The following is a 22,785-nucleotide window of genomic DNA, read 5'->3' on the forward strand; positions in this document are numbered from 1 at the left end:
TCAATAAGAAGGTCAGAGGGATACAGTAAACCTGAAGTGCAGCATCGGAATCTATAAATAGTGTCACAGGAATCTTTGAAAACATAGTCAGTAAGAAGAGTCAGTCTTCTTGTACTGAAGTCGGCATTGTGCCTTTTCTATTTAATTCCGATGCAATTTCTGTGTTTCATCGTCAATAAGAAGGTCCAAGGGATACAGTAAACCTGAAGTGAAGCATCGGAAACTATAACTAGTGTCAATGGAATGGTTCAAAACATAGACAGCAAGAAGCGTCAGTCTTCTTGTACATAAGTCGGCATTGTGCCTTTTGTATTTAATTCCGATGCAATTTCAGTGTTTCATCGTCAATAAGAATGTCCAAGGGATACAGTAAACCTGGAGTGAAGCATCGGAATCTATAACTAGTGTCACAGGAATGGTTCAAAACATAGTCATTAAGGAGAGTTAGTCTTCTTGTCCTTAAGTCGTCCTTATGCCTTTTGTATTTAATTCCGATGCAATTTCTGTGTTTCATCGTCAATAAGAAGGTCCAAGGGATACAGTAAACCTGGAGTGAAGCATCGGAATCTATAACTAGAGTCACAGGAATGGCTCAAAACATAGACAGTGCTTAAGTCGGCATTGTGCCTTTTGTATTTAATTACGATGCAATTTCTGTGTTTCATCGTCAATAAGAAGGTCCAAGTTATACAGTAAGCCTGGAGTGCAGCATCGGAATCTATAACTAGTGTCACAGGAATGGTTCAAAACATAGACAGTAAGAAGAGTCAATCTTCATGTACCTAAGTCGGCATTGTGCCTTTTGTATTTAATTCCGACGCAATTTCTGTGTTTCGTCTTCAATAAGAAAATTCAAGGGATACAGTAAATCTGAAGTGAAGCATCGGAATCTATAACTAGTGTCACAGGAAATGTTCAAAACATAGTCAGTAAGAAGCGTCAGTCTTCTTGTACATAAGTCGGCATTGTGCCTTTTCTATTTAATTCCAATGCAATTTCAATGTTTCATCGTCAATAAGAATGTCCAAGGGATACAGTAAACCTGGAGTGAAGCATCGGAATCTATAACTAGTGTCAATGGAATGGTTCAAAACATAGACAGTAAGAAGAGTCAGCCTTCTTGCATTTAAGTCGGCATTGTGCCTCTTGTATATTATTCCGGTGCAATTTTTGTGTCCCATCGTCAATAAGTTGGTCAGAGGGATACAGTAAACCTGAAGTGAAGCATCGGAATGTATAACTAGTGTCACAGGAATGGTTCAAAGCATAGACAGTAAGAAGAGTCAGTCTTCTTGTACTTAAGTCGGCATTGTGCCTCTTGTATTTTATTCCGGTGCAATTTCTGTGTTTCATCGTCAATAAGTAGGTCAGAGGGATACAGTAAACCTGGAGTGAAGCATCGGAATCTATAACTAGAGTCACAGGAATGGTTCAAAACATATACAGTTATTAAGTCGGCATTGTGCCTTTTGTATTTAATTCCGATGCAATTTCTGTGTTTCATTGTCAATAAGAAGGTCAGAGGGATACAGTAAACCTGAAGTGAAGCATCGGAATCTATAACTAGTGTCACAGGAATGGTTCATAACATAGTCAGTAAGAAGAGTCAGTCTTCTTGTACTTAAGTCGGCATTGTGCCTTTTCTATTAAATTCCAATGCAATTTCTGTGTTTCATCGTCAATAAGAAGGTCAGAGGGATACAGTTAACCTGAAGTGAAGCATTGGAATGTATAACTAGTGTCAAAGGAATGGTTCAAATCATAGTCAGTAAAAAGAGTCAGTCTCTTGTAGTTAAGTCGGCATTGTGCCTTTTGTATTTATTTCCGATGCAATTTCTGATATTCATCGTCAATAAGAAGGTCCAAGGGATACAGTAGACCTGAAGTGAAGCATCGCAATCTATAACTAGGGTCACAGGATTTTTTCAAAGCATAGACAGTAAGAAGGGTCAGTCTTCCTGTTCTTAAGTCGGCATTATGCCTTTTCTATTTAATTCCGATGCAATTTCTGTGTTTCATCGTCAATAAGAAGGTCAGAGGGATACAGTAAACCTGAAGTGAAGCATCGGAATCTATAACTAGTGTCACAGGAATGGTTCAAAACATAGTAATTAAGGAGAGTTAGTCTTCTTGTCCTTAAGTCGTCCTTATGCCTTTTGAATTTAATTCCGATGCAATTTCTGTGTTTCATCGTCAATAAGAAGGTCCAAGGGATACAGTAAACCTGGAGTGAAGCATCGGAATCTATAACTAGAGTCACAGGAATGGCTCAAAACATAGACAGTGCTTAAGTCGGCATTGTGCCTTTTGTATTTAATTCCGATGCAATTTCGGTGTTTCATCGTCAATAAGAAGGTCAGAGGGATACAGTAAACCTGAAGTGCAGCATCGGAATCTATAAATAGTGTCACGGGAATCTTTGAAAACATAGTCAGTAAGAAGAGTCAGTCTTCTTGTACTGAAGTCGGCATTGTGCCTTTTCTATTTTATTCCGATGCAATTTCTGTGTTTCATCGTCAATAAGAAGGTCCAAGGGATACAGCAAACCTGAAGTGAAGCATCGGAATCTATAACTAGTGTCACAGGAAATGTTCAAAACGTAGTCAGTATGAAGCGTCAGTCTTCTTGTACATAAGTCGGCATTGTGCCTTTTCTATTTAATTCCGATGCAATTTCAGTGTTTCATCGTCAATAAGAATGTCCAAGGGATACAGTAAACCTGGAGTGAAGCATCGGAATCTATAACTAGTGTCAATGGAATGGTTCAAAACATAGACAGTAAGAAGAGTCAGCCTTCTTGTATTTAAGTCGGCATTGTGCCTCTTGTACATTATTCCGGTGCAATTTCTGTGTTTCATCGTCAATAAGTAGGTCAGAGGGATACAGTAAACCTGAAGTGAAGCATCGGAATCTATAACTAGTGTCACAGGAATGGTTCAAAGCATAGACAGTAAGAAGAGTCAGTCTTCTTGTACTTAGGTCGGCATTGTGCCTCTTGTATTTTATTCCGATGGAATTTCTGTGTTTCATCGTCAATAAGTAGGTCAGAGGGATACAGTAAACCTGGAGTGAAGCATCAGAATCTATAACTAGAGTCACAGGAATGGTTCAAAACATATACAGTAATTAAGACTGCATTGTGCCTTTTGTATTCAATTCCGATGCAATTTCTGTGTTTCATTGTCAATAAGAAGGTCAGAGGGATACAGTAAACCTGAAGTGAAGCATCGGAATCTATAACTAGTGTCACAGGAATGGTTCAAAATATAGTCAGTAAGAAGAGTCAGTCTTCTTGTACTTAAGTCGGCATTGTGGCTTTTCTATTAAATTCCGATGCAATTTCTGTGTTTCATCGTCAATAAGAAGGTCAGAGGGATACAGTTAACCTGAAGTGAAGCATTGGAATGTATAACTAGTGTCAAAGGAATGGTTCAAATCATAGTCAGTAAAAAGAGTCAGTCTCTCGTAGTTAAGTCGGCATTGTGCCTTTTGTATTTATTTCCGATGCAATTTCTGATATTCATCGTCAATAAGAAGGTCCAAGGGATACAGTAGACCTGAAGTGAAGCATCGCAATCTGTAACTAGGGTCACAGGATTTTTTCAAAGCATAGACAGTAAGATGGGTCAGTCTTCCTGTTCTTAAGTCAGCATTGTGAACTTTGCATTTAATTCCGATGCAATTTCTATGTTTCATCGTCAATAAGAAGGTCCAAGGGATACAGTAAACCTGAAGTGAAGCATCGGAATCTATAACTAGTGTCACGGGAATGGTTCAAAACATAGACAGTAAGAAGATTCAGTGTCCTTGTACTTAAGTCGGCATTATGCCTTTTCCATTTAATTCCGATGCCATTTCTGTGTTTCATCGTCAATAAGAAGGTCAGAGGGATACAGTAAACCTGATGTGAAGCATCGGAATCTATAACTAGTGTCACAGGAATGGTTCAAAACATAGTCATTAAGGAGAGTTAGTCTTCTTGTCCTTAAGTCGTCCTTATGCCTTTTGTATTTAATTCCGATGCAATTTCTGTGTTTCATCGTCAATAAGAAGGTCCAAGGGATACAGTAAACCTGGAGTGAAGCATCGGAATCTATAACTAGAGTCACAGGAATGGCTCAAAACATAGACAGTGCTTAAGTCGGCATTGTGCCTTTTGTATTTAATTCCGATGCAATTTCGGTGTTACATCGTCAATAAGAAGGTCAGAGGGATACAGTAAACCTGAAGTGCAGCATCGGAATCTATAAATAGTGTCACAGGAATCTTTGAAAACATAGTCAGTAAGAAGAGTCAGTCTTCTTGTACTGAAGTCGGCATTGTGCCTTTTCTATTTAATTCCGATGCAATTTCTGTGTTTCATCGTCAATAAGAAGGTCCAAGGGATACAGTAAACCTGAAGTGAAGCATCGGAAACTATAACTAGTGTCAATGGAATGGTTCAAAACATAGACAGCAAGAAGCGTCAGTCTTCTTGTACATAAGTCGGCATTGTGCCTTTTGTATTTAATTCCGATGCAATTTCAGTGTTTCATCGTCAATAAGAATGTCCAAGGGATACAGTAAACCTGGAGTGAAGCATCGGAATCTATAACTAGTGTCAATGGAATGGTTCAAAACATAGACAGTAAGAAGAGTCAGCCTTCTTGTATTTAAGTCGGCATTGTGCCTCTTGTACATTATTCCGGTGCAATTTCTGTGTTTCATCGTCAATAAGTAGGTCAGAGGGATACAGTAAACCTGAAGTGAAGCATCGGAATATATAACTAGTGTCACAGGAATGGTTCAAAGCATAGACAGTAAGAAGAGTCAGTCTTCTTGTACTTAGGTCGGCATTGTGCCTCTTGTATTTTATTCCGATGGAATTTCTGTGTTTCATCGTCAATAAGTAGGTCAGAGGGATACAGTAAACCTGGAGTGAAGCATCGGAATCTATAACTAGAGTCACACGAATGGTTCAAAACATATACAGTAATTAAGTCGGCATTGTGCCTTTTGTATTTAATTCCGATGCAATTTCTGTGTTTCATTGTCAATAAGAAGGTCAGAGGGATACAGTAAACCTGAAGTGAAGCATCGGAATCTATAACTAGTGTCACAGGAATGGTTCAAAACATAGTCAGTAAGAAGAGTCAGTCTTCTTGTACTTAAGTCGGCATTGTGCCTCTTCTATTAAATTCCGATGCAATTTCTGTGTTTCATCGTCAATAAGAAGGTCAGAGGGATACAGTTAACTTGAAGTGAAGCATTGTAATCTATAACTAGTGTCACAGGAATGGTTCAAATCATAGTCAGTAAGAAGAGTTAGTCTCTTGTACGTAAGTCGGCATTGTGCCTTTTGTATTTAATTCCGATGCAATTTCTGTGTTTCATCGTCAATAAGAAGGTTAGAGGGATACAGTAAACCTGACGTGAAGCATCGGAATCTATAACTAGTGTCACAGGAATCTTTCAAAACATAGTCAGTAAGAAGAGTCAGTCTTTTTGTACATAAGTCGGCATTGTGTCTTTTGTATTTATTTCCGATGCAACTTCTGATATTCATCGTCAATAAGGAGGTCCAAGGGATACAGTAGACCTGAAGTGAAGCATCGCAATCTGTAACTAGGGTCACAGGATTTTTTCAAAGCATAGACAGTAAGAAGGGTCAGTCTTCCTGTACTTAAGTCGGCATTGTGCCCTTTGTATTTAATTCCGATGCAATTTCTGTGTTTCATCGTCAATAAGAAGGTCCAAGGGATACAGTAAACCTGAAGTGAAGCATCGGAATCTATAACTAGTGTCACAGGAATGGTTCAAAGCATAGACAGTAAGAAGAGTTAGTCTCTAGAACTTAAGTCGGCATTGTGCCTTTTGTATTTAATTCCGATGCAATTTCTGTGTTTCATCGTCAATAAGTAGGTCCAAGAGATACAGTAAAACTGAAGTCAAGCATCGGAATCTATAACTAGTGTCGCAGGAATGGTTCAAAGCATAGACAGTAAGAAGAGTCAGTGTCCTTGTACTTAAGTCGGCATTGTGCCTTTTCTATTTAATTCCGATGCAATTTCTGTGTTTCATCGTCAATAAGAAGGTCAGAGGGATACAGTAAACCTGAAGTGAAGCATCGGAATCTATAACTAGTGTCAGAGGAATGGTTCAAAACATAGTCATTAAGGAGAGTTAGTCTTCTTGTCCTTAAGGCGTCCTTATGCCTTTTGTATTTAATTCCGATGCAATTTCTGTGTTTCATCGTCAATAGGAAGGTCCAAGGGATACAATAAACCTGGAGTGAAGCATCGGAATCTATAACTAGAGTCACAGGAATGGCTCAAAACATAGACAGTGCTCAAGTCGGCATTGTGCCTTTTGTATTTAATTCCGATGCAATTTCGGTGTTTCATCGTCAATAAGAAGATCAGAGGGATACAGTAAACCTGAAGTGAAGCATCGGAATCTATAACTAGTGTCACAGGAATGGTTCAAAACATAGTCAGTATAAGAGTCAGTCTTCTTGTACTTTAGTCGGCACTGTGCCTTTTCTATTTAATTCCGATGCAATTTCTGTGTTTCATCGTCAATAAGAAGGTCAGAGGGATACAGTAAACCTGAAGTGAAGCATTGGAATCTATAACTAGTGTCACAGGAATGGTTCAAATCATAGTCAGTAAAAAGAGTCAGTCTCTTGTAGTTAAGTCGGCATTGTGCCTTTTGTATTTAATTCCGATGCAATTTCTGTGTTTCATCGTCAATAAGAAGGTCAGAGGGATACAGTAAACCTGAAGTTCAGCATCGGAATCTATAAATAGTGTCACAGGAATCTTTGAAAACATAGTCAGTACGAAGAGTCAGTCTTCTTGTCCTTAAGTCGGCATAGTATCTTATGTATTTAATTCCGATGCAAATTCTGTGTTTTATCGTCAATAAGACGGTCAGAGGAATACAGTAAACCTGAAGTGAAGCATCGGAATCTATAACTAGTGTCACAGGAATGGTTCAAATCATAATCAGTAAGAAGAGTCAGTCTTTTTGTACTTAAGTCGGCATTGTGCCTTTTGTATTTAATTCCGGTGCAATTTCTGTGTTTCATCGTCAATAGGAAGGTCAAAGGGATACAGTATACCTGCAGTGAAGCATCGGAATCTATAACTAGTGTCACAGGAATAGTTCAAAACTTAGTCAGTAAGAAGAGTCAGTCTTCTTGTCCTTAAGTCGGCATTGTGCCTTTTGTATTTAATACCGATGCAATTTCTGTGTTTCATCGTCAATAAGAAGGTCCAAGGGATACAGTTAACCTGGAGTGAAGCATCGGAATCTATAACTAGTGTCACAGGAATGGTTCATAACATAGACAGTAAGAAGATACAGTCTTCTTGTACTTAAGTCGGCATTGTGCCTTTTGTATTTAATTCCGATGCAATTTCTGTGTTTCATCGTCAATAAGAAGGTCAGAGGGATACAGTAAACCTGAAGTGAAGCATCGGAATCTATAACTAGCGTCACAGGAATGGTTCAAAGCATAGTCAGTAAGAAGTGTGAGTCTTCTTGTCTTTAAGTCGGCTTTGTGACTTTTGTATTTAATTCCGATGCTATTTCTGTGTTTCATCGTCAATAAGAAAGTCCAAGGGATATAGTAAACCTGGAGTGTGGGATCGGAATCTATAACTAGTGTCACAGGAATGGTTCAAAATATAGTCAGTAAGAAGAGTCAGTCTTCTTGTACTTAAGTCGGCATTGTGCCTTTTCTATTAAATTCCGATGCAATTTCTGTGTTTCATCGTCAATAAGAAGGTCAGAGGGATACAGTTAACCTGAAGTGAAGCATTGGAATGTATAACTAGTGTCAAAGGAATGGTTCAAATCATAGTCAGTAAAAAGAGTCAGTCTCTCGTAGTTAAGTCGGCATTGTGCCTTTTGTATTTATTTCCGATGCAATTTCTGATATTCATCGTCAATAAGAAGGTCCAAGGGATACAGTAGACCTGAAGTGAAGCATCGCAATCTGTAACTAGGGTCACAGGATTTTTTCAAAGCATAGACAGTAAGATGGGTCAGTCTTCCTGTTCTTAAGTCGGCATTGTGAACTTTGTATTTAATTCCGATGCAATTTCTATGTTTCATCGTCAATAAGAAGGTCCAAGGGATACAGTAAACCTGAAGTGAAGCATCGGAATCTATAACTAGTGTCACGGGAATGGTTCAAAACATAGACAGTAAGAAGAGTCAGTGTCCTTGTACTTAAGTCGGCATTATGCCTTTTCCATTTAATTCCGATGCCATTTCTGTGTTTCATCGTCAATAAGAAGGTCAGAGGGATACAGTAAACCTGAAGTGAAGCATCGGAATCTATAACTAGTGTCACAGGAATGGTTCAAAACATAGTCATTAAGGAGAGTTAGTCTTCTTGTCCTTAAGTCGTCCTTATGCCTTTTGTATTTAATTCCGATGCAATTTCTGTGTTTCATCGTCAATAAGAAGGTCCAAGGGATACAGTAAACCTGGAGTGAAGCATCGGAATCTATATCTAGAGTCACAGGAATGGCTCAAAACATAGACAGTGCTTAAGTCGGCATTGTGCCTTTTGTATTTAATTCCGATGCAATTTCGGTGTTACATCGTCAATAAGAAGGTCAGAGGGATACAGTAAACCTGAAGTGCAGCATCGGAATCTATAAATAGTGTCACAGGAATCTTTGAAAACATAGTCAGTAAGAAGAGTCAGTCTTCTTGTACTGAAGTCGGCATTGTGCCTTTTCTATTTAATTCCGATGCAATTTCTGTGTTTCATCGTCAATAAGAAGGTCCAAGGGATACAGTAAACCTGAAGTGAAGCATCGGAAACTATAACTAGTGGCAATGGAATGGTTCAAAACATAGACAGCAAGAAGCGTCAGTCTTCTTGTACATAAGTCGGCATTGTGCCTTTTGTATTTAATTCCGATGCAATTTCAGTGTTTCATCGTCAATAAGAATGTCCAAGGGATACAGTAAACCTGGAGTGAAGCATCGGAATATATAACTAGTGTCACAGGAATGGTTCAAAGCATAGACAGTAAGAAGAGTCAGTCTTCTTGTACTTAGGTCGGCATTGTGCCTCTTGTATTTTATTCCGATGGAATTTCTGTGTTTCATCGTCAATAAGTAGGTCAGAGGGATACAGTAAACCTGGAGTGAAGCATCGGAATCTATAACTAGAGTCACACGAATGGTTCAAAACATATACAGTAATTAAGTCGGCATTGTGCCTTTTGTATTTAATTCCGATGCAATTTCTGTGTTTCATTGTCAATAAGAAGGTCAGAGGGATACAGTAAACCTGAAGTGAAGCATCGGAATCTATAACTAGTGTCACAGGAATGGTTCAAAACATAGTCAGTAAGAAGAGTCAGTCTTCTTGTACTTAAGTCGGCATTGTGCCTCTTCTATTAAATTCCGATGCAATTTCTGTGTTTCATCGTCAATAAGAAGGTCAGAGGGATACAGTTAACTTGAAGTGAAGCATTGTAATCTATAACTAGTGTCACAGGAATGGTTCAAATCATAGTCAGTAAGAAGAGTTAGTCTCTTGTACGTAAGTCGGCATTGTGCCTTTTGTATTTAATTCCGATGCAATTTCTGTGTTTCATCGTCAATAAGAAGGTTAGAGGGATACAGTAAACCTGACGTGAAGCATCGGAATCTATAACTAGTGTCACAGGAATCTTTCAAAACATAGTCAGTAAGAAGAGTCAGTCTTTTTGTACATAAGTCGGCATTGTGTCTTTTGTATTTATTTCCGATGCAACTTCTGATATTCATCGTCAATAAGGAGGTCCAAGGGATACAGTAGACCTGAAGTGAAGCATCGCAATCTGTAACTAGGGTCACAGGATTTTTTCAAAGCATAGACAGTAAGAAGGGTCAGTCTTCCTGTACTTAAGTCGGCATTGTGCCCTTTGTATTTAATTCCGATGCAATTTCTGTGTTTCATCGTCAATAAGAAGGTCCAAGGGATACAGTAAACCTGAAGTGAAGCATCGGAATCTATAACTAGTGTCACAGGAATGGTTCAAAGCATAGACAGTAAGAAGAGTTAGTCTCTAGAACTTAAGTCGGCATTGTGCCTTTTGTATTTAATTCCGATGCAATTTCTGTGTTTCATCGTCAATAAGTAGGTCCAAGAGATACAGTAAAACTGAAGTCAAGCATCGGAATCTATAACTAGTGTCGCAGGAATGGTTCAAAGCATAGACAGTAAGAAGAGTCAGTGTCCTTGTACTTAAGTCGGCATTGTGCCTTTTCTATTTAATTCCGATGCAATTTCTGTGTTTCATCGTCAATAAGAAGGTCAGAGGGATACAGTAAACCTGAAGTGAAGCATCGGAATCTATAACTAGTGTCAGAGGAATGGTTCAAAACATAGTCATTAAGGAGAGTTAGTCTTCTTGTCCTTAAGGCGTCCTTATGCCTTTTGTATTTAATTCCGATGCAATTTCTGTGTTTCATCGTCAATAGGAAGGTCCAAGGGATACAATAAACCTGGAGTGAAGCATCGGAATCTATAACTAGAGTCACAGGAATGGCTCAAAACATAGACAGTGCTTAAGTCGGCATTGTGCCTTTTGTATTTAATTCCGATGCAATTTCGGTGTTTCATCGTCAATAAGAAGATCAGAGGGATACAGTAAACCTGAAGTGAAGCATCGGAATCTATAACTAGTGTCACAGGAATGGTTCAAAACATAGTCAGTATAAGAGTCAGTCTTCTTGTACTTTAGTCGGCACTGTGCCTTTTCTATTTAATTCCGATGCAATTTCTGTGTTTCATCGTCAATAAGAAGGTCAGAGGGATACAGTAAACCTGAAGTGAAGCATTGGAATCTATAACTAGTGTCACAGGAATGGTTCAAATCATAGTCAGTAAAAAGAGTCAGTTTCTTGTAGTTAAGTCGGCATTGTGCCTTTTGTATTTAATTCCGATGCAATTTCTGTGTTTCATCGTCAATAAGAAGGTCAGAGGGATACAGTAAACCTGAAGTTCAGCATCGGAATCTATAAATAGTGTCACAGGAATCTTTGAAAACATAGTCAGTACGAAGAGTCAGTCTTCTTGTCCTTAAGTCGGCATAGTATCTTATGTATTTAATTCCGATGCAAATTCTGTGTTTTATCGTCAATAAGACGGTCAGAGGAATACAGTAAACCTGAAGTGAAGCATCGGAATCTATAACTAGTGTCACAGGAATGGTTCAAATCATAATCAGTAAGAAGAGTCAGTCTTTTTGTACTTAAGTCGGCATTGTGCCTTTTGTATTTAATTCCGGTGCAATTTCTGTGTTTCATCGTTAATAGGAAGGTCAAAGGGATACAGTATACCTGCAGTGAAGCATCGGAATCTATAACTAGTGTCACAGGAATAGTTCAAAACTTAGTCAGTAAGAAGAGTCAGTCTTCTTGTCCTTAAGTCGGCATTGTGCCTTTTGTATTTAATACCGATGCAATTTCTGTGTTTCATCGTCAATAAGAAGGTCCAAGGGATACAGTTAACCTGGAGTGAAGCATCGGAATCTATAACTAGTGTCACAGGAATGGTTCATAACATAGACAGTAAGAAGATACAGTCTTCTTGTACTTAAGTCGGCATTGTGCCTTTTGTATTTAATTCCGATGCAATTTCTGTGTTTCATCGTCAATAAGAAGGTCAGAGGGATACAGTAAACCTGAAGTGAAGCATCGGAATCTATAACTAGCGTCACAGGAATGGTTCAAAGCATAGTCAGTAAGAAGTGTGAGTCTTCTTGTCTTTAAGTCGGCTTTGTGACTTTTGTATTTAATTCCGATGCTATTTCTGTGTTTCATCGTCAATAAGAAAGTCCAAGGGATATAGTAAACCTGGAGTGTGGGATCGGAATCTATAACTAGTGTCACAGGAATGGTTAAAACATAGACAGTACTTAAGTCGGCATTGTGCATTTTGTGTTTAATTCCGATGCAATTTCTGTGTTTCATCGTCCATAAGAAGGCCCAAGGGATACAGTAAACCTGAAGTGAAGCATCGGAATCTATAACTAGTGTCACAGGAATGGCTCAAAACATAGTCAGTAAGAAGAGTCGGTCTTGATGTACTTAAGTCGGCATTGTGCCTTTTGTATTTAATTCCGATGCAATTTGTGTGTTTCATCGTCAATACGAAGGTCCAAGGGATACAGTAAACCTGAAGTGAAGCATCGGAATCTATAAATAGTGTCTCAGGAATGGTTCAAAACATAGACAGTAAGAAGAGTCAGTCTCTTGTACTTAAGTTGCATTGTGCCTTTTCTATTTAATTCCGATGCACTTTCAGTGTTTCATCGTCAATAAGAAGGTCCAAGGGATACAGTAAAACTAATGTCAAGCATCGGAATCTATAAGTAGTGTCGCAGGAATGGTTCAAAACATAGACAGTAAGAAGAGTCGGTCTTGATGTACTTAAGTTGGCATTGTGCATTTTCTATTTAATTCCGATGCAATTTCTGTGTTTCATCGTCAATAAGGAGGTCAGAGGGATACAGTAAACCTGAAGTGAAGTATCGGAATCTATAACTAGTGTCACATGAATGGTTCAAAACATAGTCAGTAAGAAGAGTCAGTGTTCTTGTACTTAAGTCGGCATAGTGCCTTTTGTATTTAATTCCGATGCAATTTCTGTGTTTCATCGTCAATAAGAATGTCAGAGGGATACAGTAAACCTGAAGTGAAGCACCGGAAACTATAACTAGTGTCACAGGAATGGTTCAAATCATAGTCAGTAAGAAGAGTCAGTCTTCTTGTATTTAAGACGGCAATGTGCCTTTCGTATTTCATTCCGATGCAATTTCTGTGATTCATCGTCAATAAGAAGATCAGAGGGATACAGTAAACCTGATGTGAAGCATCGGAATCTATAACTAGTGTCACAGGAATGGTTCAAATCATAGACAGTAAGAAGAGTCAGTCTTCTTGTACTTAAGTCGGCATTGTGTCTTTTCTATTTAAGTCCGATGCAATTTCAGTGTTTCATCGTCAATAAGAAGGTCCAAGGGATACAGTAGACCTGAAGTGAAGCATCGGAATCTATAACTAGTGTCACAGGAATTGTTCAAAGCATACTCAGTAAGAAGAGTCAGTCCTCTTGTACTTAAATCGGCATTGTGCCTTTCGTATTTCATTCCCATGCAATTTCTGTGTTTCATCGTCAATAAGAAGTTCAGAGGGATACAGTAAACCTGAAGTGAAGCATCGGAATCTATAACTAGTGTCGCAGGAATGGTTCAAAACATAGACAGTAAGAAGAGTCAGTCTTCTTGTACTTAAGTCGGCATTGTGCCTTTTGTATTTAATTTCGGTGCAATTTCTGAGTTTTATCGAAAATAAGAAGGTCAGTGTGATACAGTAAACCTGAAGTGAAGCATTGGAATCTATAACTAGTTTCACAGGAATGGTTCAGAACGTAGTATGTAAGAAGAGTCAGTCAACCTGTGCTTAAGACGGCATTGTGCCTATTGTATTTAATACCGATGCAATTTCTGTGTTTCATCGTCAATAAGAAGGTCCAAGGGATACAGTAAACCTGAAGTGAAGCATCGGAATCTATAACTAGTGTCACAGGAATGGTTCAAAACATAGACAGTAAGAAGAGTCAGTCTTCTTGTACTTAAGTCGGCATTGTGCCTATTTTATTTATTTCCGATGCAATTTCTGTGTTTCATCGTGAACAAGAAGGTCCAAGGGATACAGTACACCTGAAGTGAAGCATCGGAATCTATAACTAGTGTTACAGGAGTGGTTAAAAGATAGACAGTAAGAAGTGTCAGTTTCTTGTACTTAATTCCGCATTGTGCCTTTTGTATTTAATTCCGATGCAGTTTCTGTGTTTCATCGTCAATAAGAAGGTCCAAGGTATACAGTAAAACTAAAGTCAAGCATCGGAGTCCATAACTAGTGTCGCAGGAATGGTTCAAAACATAGACAGTAAGAAGAGTCCGTCTTCTTGTACTTAAGTCGGCTTTGTGCATTTTCTATTAAATTCCGATGCAATTTCTGTGTTTCATAGTCAATAAGAAAGTCAGAGGGATACAGTAAACCTGAAGTGAAGCATCGGAATCTATAACTAGTGTCGCAGGAATGGTTCAAAACATAGACAGTAAGAAGAGTCAGTCTTCTTGTACTTAAGTCGGCATTGTGCCTTTTGTATTTAATTTCGGTGCAATTTCTGAGTTTTATCGAAAATAAGAAGGTCAGTGTGATACAGTAAACCTGAAGTGAAGCATTGGAATCTATAACTAGTTTCACAGGAATGGTTCAGAACGTAGTATGTAAGAAGAGTCAGTCAACCTGTGCTTAAGACGGCATTGTGCCTATTGTATTTAATACCGATGCAATTTCTGTGTTTCATCGTCAATAAGAAGGTCCAAGGGATACAGTAAACCTGAAGTGAAGCATCGGAATCTATAACTAGTGTCACAGGAATGGTTCAAAACACAGACAGTAAGAAGAGTCAGTCTTCTTGTACTTAAGTCGGCATTGTGCCTATTCTATTTATTTCCGATGCAATTTCTGTGTTTCATCGTGAACAAGAAGGTCCAAGGGATACAGTACACCTGAAGTGAAGCATCGGAATCTATAACTAGTGTTACAGGAGTGGTTAAAAGATAGAAAGTATGAAGTGTCAGTTTCTTGTACTTAATTCCTCATTGTGCCTTTTGTATTTAATTCCGATGCAGTTTCTGTGTTTCATCGTCAATAAGAAGGTCCAAGGGATACAGTAAAACTAAAGTCAGGCATCGGAGTCCATAACTAGTGTCGCAGGAATGGTTCAAAACATAGACAGTAAGAAGAGTCCGTCTTCTTGTACTTAAGTCGGCTTTGTGCATTTTCTATTAAATTCCGATGCAATTTCTGTGTTTCATAGTCAATAAGAAAGTCAGAGGGATACAGTAAACCTGAAGTGAAGCATCGGAATCTATAACTAGTGTCACAGGAATGGTTCAAAACATAGTCAGTAGGAAGAGTCAGTATTCTTGTACTTAAGTCGGCATTGTGCCTTTCGTATTTCATTCCGATGCAATTTCTGTGTTTCATCGTAAATAAGAAGGTCAGAGGGATACAGTAAACCGGAAGTGAAGCATCGGAATCTATAACTAGTGTCACAGTACTGTTTCAAACATAGACAGTAAGAAGAGTCAGTCTCTTGTACTTAAGTCGGCATTGTGCCTGTTGTATTTCATTCCGATGCAATTTCTGTGTTTCATCGTCAATACGAAAGTCCAAATGATACAGTAAACCTGAAGTTAGGCATCGGAATCTATAACTGGTTTCACAGAGAATGGTTGAAAACATAGACAGTAAGAAGAGTCGGTCTTCATGTACTTAAGTCGGCATTGTGCCTTTTGTATTTAATTCCGATGCAATTTCTATGTTTCATCGTCAATAAGAAGGTCAGAGGGATACAGTAAACCTGAAGGGTAGCATCGGAATCTATAAATAGTGTCACAGGAATGGTTCAAAGCATATTCAGTAAGAAGAGTCAGTCTTCTTGTACTTAAGTCGGCATTGTGCCTTTCGTATTTCATTCCGATGCAATTTCTGTGTTTCAATGTCAATCAGAATATCAGCGGGATACAGTAAACCTGAAGGGAAGCATCATAATCTATAACTAGTGTCACAGGAATGGTTCAAACATAGACAGTAAGAAGAGTCAGTGTTCTTGTACTTAAGTCGGCATTGTACTTTTGTATTAAATTCCGATGCAATTTCTGTGTTTCATCGTCAATAAGAAGGTCCAAGGGATACAATAAACCTGGAGTGAAGTACCGAAACCTATAACTAGTGTCACAGGAATGGTTCAAAACATAGACAGTAAGAAGAGTCAGTCTTCTTGTACTTAAGTCGGCATTGTGCCTTTTCTAGTTAAGTCCGATTTAATTTCTGTGTTTCATCGCCAATAAGAAGATCCAAGGGATACAGCACACCTGAAGTGAAGCATCGGAATCTATAACTAGTGTCACAGGAGTGTTTCAAACATAGACAGTAAGAAGAGTCAGTCTCTTGTACTTAAGTCGGCATTGTGCCTTTTGTATTTAATTCCGATGCAATTTCTGTGTTTCATCGTCAATAAGAAGATCCAAGGAATACAGTAAACCTGGAGTGTAGCATCGGAATCTATAACTAGTGTCACAGAGAATGGTTCAAAACATAGACAGCAAGAAGATTTGGTCTTCATGTACTTAAGTCGGCATTGTGCCTTTTGTATTTAATTCCGATGCAATTTCTGTGTTTCATCGTCAATAAGAATGTCAGAGGGATACAGTAAACCTGAAGTGAAGCATCGGAATCTATAACTAGTGTCACAGGAATGGTTCAAAACATAGTCAGTAAGAAGTGTCAGTCTGCCTGTACTTAAGTCGGCATTGTGACTTTTGTATTTAAGTCCGATGCTATATCTGTGTTTCATCGTCAATAAGAAGGTCCAATGGATATAGTAAACCTTGAGTGTAGGATGGGAATCCATAACTAGTGTCACAGGAATGGTTAAAACATAGACAGTACATAAGTCGGCATTGTGCCTTTTCTATTTAATTCCGATGCAATTTCTGTGTTTTATCGTCAATAAGAAGGTCAGAGGGATACAGTAAACCTGAAGCGAAGCATCGGAATCTATAACTAGTGTCACAGGAATGGTTCAAAACATAGTCAGTAAGAAGAGCTAGTCTTCTTGTACTTAAGTCGGCCTTGTGCCTTTTGTATTTAATTCCGATGCAAATTCTGTGTTTCTTCGTCAATAAGAATGTCAGAGGGATACAGTAAACCAGAAGTGGATCATCGGAATCTATAACTGGTGTCACAGAGAATGGTTGAAAACATAGACAGTAAGAAGAGTCGATCTTCATGTACTTAAGTCGGCATTGTGCCTTTTGTATTTAATTCCGATGCAATTTCTGTGTTTCATCGTCAATAAGAAGGTCAGAGGGATACAGTAAACCTGAAGTGTAGCATCGGAATCTATAACTAGTGTCATAGGAATGGTTCAATGCATAGTCAGTAAGAAGAGTGAGTCTTCTTGTACTTAAGTCCTCATTGTGCCTTTCGTATTTCATTCCGATGCAATTTCTGTGTTTCATCGTCAATAAGAAGGTCAGCGGGATACAGTAAACCTGAAGGGAAGCATTGGAATCTATAACTAGTGTCACAGGAATGGTTCAAACATAGACAGTAAGAAGAGTTAGTCTTCTTGGACTTAAGTCGGCATTGTACCTTTTGTATTAAATTCCGATGCCATTTTTGTGTTTCATCGTCAATAAGAAGGTCCAAGGGATACAGTAAACCTGAAGTGAAGCATCGGAATCTATAACTAGTGTCACAGGAATGGTTCAAAACATAGACAGTAAGAAGAGTCAGTCTTCTTGTACTTAAATCGGCATTGTGCCTTTTCTATTTAAGTCCGATCAATTTCTGTGTTTCATCGTCAATAGGAAGGTCCAAGGGATACAGCACACCTGAAGTGAAGCATCGGAATCTATAACTAGTGTCACAGGAGTGTTTCAAACATAGACAGTAAGAAGAGTCAGTCTCTTGTACTTAAGTCGGCATTGTGCTTTTTGTATTTATTTCCGATGCTATTTCTGTGTTTCATCGTCAATAAGAAGGTCCAAGGGATACAGTAAACCTGAAGTCAAGCATGGGATTCTATGTCTAGTGTCACAGGAATGGTTCAAACACTGCCAGTAAGAAGAGTCAGTCTTCTTGTACTTAAGTCGGCATTGTGCCTTTTTTATTTAATTCCCATGCGACTTCTGTGTTTCATCGTCAATAAGAAGGTCCAAGGAATACAGTAAACCTGGGGTGTAGCATCGGAATCTATAGTTAGTGTCACAGAGAATGGTTCAAACATAGACAGTAAGAAGAGTCGGTCTTCATGTACTTAAGTCGGCATTGTACCTTTTGTATTTAATTCCGATGCAATTTCTGTGTTTCATCCTCAATAAGAAGGTCAGAGGGATACAGTAGACCTGAAGTGAAGCATCTGAATCTATAACTAGTGTCACAGGAATGGTTCACAGCATACTCAGTAAGAAGAGTCAGTCTTCTTGTACTTAAGTCGGCATTGTGCCTTTCGTATTTCATTCCCATGCAATATCTGTGTTTCATCGTCAATAAGAAGTTCAGAGGGATACAGTAAACCTGAAGTGAAGCATCGGAATCTATAACTAGTGTCACAGGAATGGTTCAAACATAGACAGTAAGAAGAGTCAGACTCCTTGTACTTAAGTCGGCATTGTACCTTTTGTATTAAATTCCGATGCAATTTCTGTGTTTCATCGTCAATAAGAAGGTCCAAGGTATACAGTAAACCTGAAGTGAAGCATCGGAATCTATAACTAGTGTCACAGGAATGGTTCAAACATAGACAGTAATAAGAGTCAGTCTTCTTGTACTTAAGTCGGCATTGTGCTTTTTCTATTTAATTCCGATGCAATTTCCGTGTTTCATCGTCAATAAGAAGGTCAGAGGGATACAGTAAACCTGAAGTGAAGCATCGGAATCTATAACTAGTGTCAATGGAATTGTTCAAAACATAGACATTAAGAAGAGTCAGTCTTCTTGTACTTAAGTCGGCATTGTGCCTTTTGTATTTAATATCGGTGCAATTTCTGAGTTTTATCGAAAATAAGAAGGTCAGTGTGATCCAGTAAACCTGAAGTGAAGCATTGGAATCTATAACTAGTGTCACAGGAATGGTTCAGAACGTAGTAAGTAAGAAGAGTCAGTCATCTTGTCCTTAAGATGGCATTGTGCCCATTGTATTTAATACCGATGCAATTTCTGTGTTTCATCGTCAATACGAAGGTCCAAGGGATATAGTAAGCATGGACTGAAGCATCGGAATCTATAACTAGTGTCACAGGAATGGTTCAAAACATAGACAGTAAGAAGAGTCCGTCTTCTTGTACTTAAGTCGGCATTGTGTCTTTTCTATTAAAGTCCGACGCAATTTCTGTGTTTCATCGTTAATAAGAAGGTCCAAGGGATACAGCACACCTGAAGTGAAGCATCGGAATCTATAACTAGTGTCACAGGAGTGTTTCAAACATAGACAGTAAGAAGAGTCAGTCTCTTGTACTTAAGTCGGCATTGTGCCTTTTGTATTTAATTCCGATGCTATTTCTGTGTTTCATCGTCAATAAGAAGGTCCAAGGGATATGGTAAACCTGGAGTGTGGGATCGGAATCTATAACTAGTGTCACAGAATTGGTTAAAACATAGACAGTACTTAAGTCGGCATTGTGCCTTTTGTATTTAATTCCGATGCAATTTCTGTGTTTCATCGTCAATAAGAAGGTCCAAGGGATACAGTAAACCTGAAGTGAAGCATCGGAATCTATAACTAGTGCCACAGGAATGGTTCAAAACATAGGCAGTAAGAAGAGTCAGTCTTCTTGTACTTAAGTCGGCATTGTGCCTATTCAATTTATTTCCAATGCAATTTCTGTGTTTCATCGTGAACAAGAAGGTCCAAGGGATACAGTACACCTGAAGTGAAGCATCGGAATCTATAACTAGTGTCACAGGAATGGTTCAAAACATAGTCAGTGAGAAGAGTCCGTCTTCTTGTACTTAATGCGGCTTTGTGCATTTTCTATTAAATTCCGATGCAATTTCTGTGTTTCATAGTCAATAAGAAGGTCAGAGGGATACAGTAAACCTGAAGTGAAGCATCGGAATCTATAACTAGTGTCACAGGAATGGTTCAAAACATAGTCAGTAGGAAGAGTCAGAATTCTTGTACTTAAGTCGGCATTGTGCCTTTCGTATTTCATTCCGATGCAATTTCTGTGTTTCATCGTAAATAAGGAAGTCATAAAGATACAGTAAACCGGAAGTGAAGCATCAGAATCTAATACTAGTGTCACAGTACTGTTTCAAACATAGACAGTAAGAAGAGTCAGTCTCTTGTACTTAAGTCGGCATTGTGCCTGTTGTATTTAATTCCGATGTAATTTCTGTGTTTCATCGTCAATACGAAAGTCCAAGGGATACAGTAAACCTGATGTGAGGCATCGGAATCTACAACTAGTGTCACAGGAGTGGTTCAAGCATAGACAGTAAGAAAAGTCAGTCTCTTGTACTTAAGTCTGCATTGTGCCTTTTGTATTTAATTCCGATGCAATTTCTGTGTTTCATCATCAATAAGAAGGTCCAAGGAATACAGTAAACCTGGAGTGTAGCATCGGAATCTATAACTGGTTTCACAGAGAATGGTTGAAAACATAGACAGTAAGAAGAGTCGGTCTTCATGTACTTAAGTCGGCATTGTGCCATTTGTATTTAATTCCGATGCAATTTCTATGTTTCATCGTCAATAAGAAGGTCAGAGGGATACAGTTAACCTGAAGGGTAGCATCGGAATCAATAAATAGTGTCACAGGAATGGTTCAATGCATAGTCAGTAAGAAGAGTCAGTCTTCTTGTACTTAAGTCGGCATTGTGCCTTTCGTATTTCATTCCGATGCAATTTCTGTGTTTCAATGTCAATCAGAATGTCAGCGGGATACAGTAAACCTGAAGGGAAGCATCATAATCTATAACTAGTGTCACAGGAATGGTTCGAACATAGACAGTAAGAAGAGTCAGTGTTCTTGTACTTAAGTCGGCATTGTACTTTTGTATTAAATTCCGATGCAATTTCTGTGTTTCATCGTCAATAAGAAGGTCCAAGGCATACAATAAACCTGGAGTGAAGTACCGGAACCTATAACTAGTGTCACAGGAACGGTTCAAAACATAGACAGTAAGAAGAGTCAGTCTTCTTGTACTTAAGTCGGCATTGTGCCTTTTCTATTTAAGTCCGATGCAATTTCTGTGTTTCATCGCCAATAAGAAGGTCCAAGGGATACAGCACACCTGAAGTGAAGCATCGGAATCTGTAACTAGTGTCACAGGAGTGTTTCAAACATAGACAGTAAGAAGAGTCAGTCTCTTGTACTTAAGTCGGCATTGTGCCTTTTGTATTTAATTCCGATGCAATTTCTGTGTTTCATCGTCAATAAGAAGGTCCAAGGAATACAGTAAACCTGGAGTGTAGCATCGGAATCTATAACTAGTGTCACAGAGAATGGTTCAAAACATAGACAGCAAGAAGATTTGGTCTTCATGTACTTAAGTCGGCCTTGTGCCTTTTGTATTTAATTCCGATGCAAATTCTGTGTTTCTTCGTCAATAAGAATGTCAGAGGGATACAGTAAACCAGAAGTGGATCATCGGAATCTATAACTGGTGTCACAGAGAATGGTTCAAAACATAGACAGTAAGAAGAGTCGGTCTTCATGTATTTAAGTCGGCATTGTGCCTTTTGTATTTAATTCCGATGCAATTTCTGTGTTTCATCGTCAATAAGAAGGTCAGAGGGATACAGTAAACCTGAAGTGTAGCATCGGAATCTATAACTAGTGTCATAGGAATGGTTCAATGCATAGTCAGTAAGAAGAGTGAGTCTTCTTGTACTTAAGTCCTCATTGTGCCTTTCGTATTTCATTCCGATGCAATTTCTGTGTTTTATCGTCAATAAGAAGGTCAGCGGGATACAGTAAACCTGAAGGGAAGCATCGGAATCTATAACTAGTGTCACAGGAATGGTTCAAACATAGACAGTAAGAAGAGTTAGTCTTCTTGGACTAAGTCGGCATTGTACCTTTTGTATTAAATTCCGATGCCATTTCTGTGCTTTATCGTCAATAAGAAGGTCCAAGGGATACAGTAAACCTGAAGTGAAGCATCGGAATCTACAACTAGTGTCACAGGAATGGTTCAAAACATAGACAGTAAGAAGAGTCAGTCTTCTTGTACTTAAATCGGCATTGTGCCTTTTCTATTTAAGTCCGATCAATTTCTGTGTTTCATCGTCAATAGGAAGGTCCAAGGGATACAGCACACCTGAAGTGAAGCATCGGAATCTATAACTAGTGTCACAGGAGTGTTTCAAACATAGACAGTAAGAAGAGTAAGTCTCTTGTACTTAAGTCGGAATTGTGCCTTTTGTATTTAATTCCGATGCTATTTCTGTGTTTCATCGTCAATAAGAAGGTCCAAGGGATATAGTAAACCTGTCGTGTGGGATCGGAATCTATAACTAGTGTCACAGGAATGGTTAAAACATAGACAGTACTTAAGTCGGCATTGTGCCTCTTGTATTTAATTCCGATGCAATTTCTGTGTTTCATCGACAATAAGAAGGTCCAAGGGATACAGTAAACCTGAAGTGAAGCATCGGAATCTATAACTAGTGTCACAGGAGAGGTTCAAGCATAGACAGTGAGAAAAGTCAGTCTCGTGTACTTAAGTCGGCATTGTGCCTTTTGTATTTAATTCCAATGCAATTTCTGTGTTTCATCGTCAATAAGAAGGTCCAAGGAATACAGTAAACCTGGAGTGTAGCATCGGAATCTATAACTGGTTTCACAGAGAATGGTTGAAAAAATAGCCAGTAAGAAGAGTCGGTCTTCATGTACTTAAGTCGTCATTGTGCCTTTTGTATTTAATTCCGATGCAATCTCTATGTTTCATCGTCAATAAGAAGGTCAGAGGGATACAGTAAACCTGAAGGGTAGCATCGGAATCTATAAATGGTGTCACAGAAATGGTTCAATGCATAGTCAGTAAGAAGAGTCAGTCTTCTTGTACTTAAGTCGGCATTGTGCCTTTCGTATTTCATTCCGATGCAATTTCTGTGTTTCAATGTCAATCAGAATGGCAGCGGGATACAGTAAACCTGAAGGGATGCATCATAATCTATAACTAGTGTCACAGGAATGG

This window comes from Schistocerca serialis, chromosome 9 (genome assembly GCF_023864345.2).
Source record: "Schistocerca serialis cubense isolate TAMUIC-IGC-003099 chromosome 9, iqSchSeri2.2, whole genome shotgun sequence".
Classification (NCBI taxonomy): Eukaryota; Metazoa; Arthropoda; class Insecta; order Orthoptera; family Acrididae; genus Schistocerca; species Schistocerca serialis.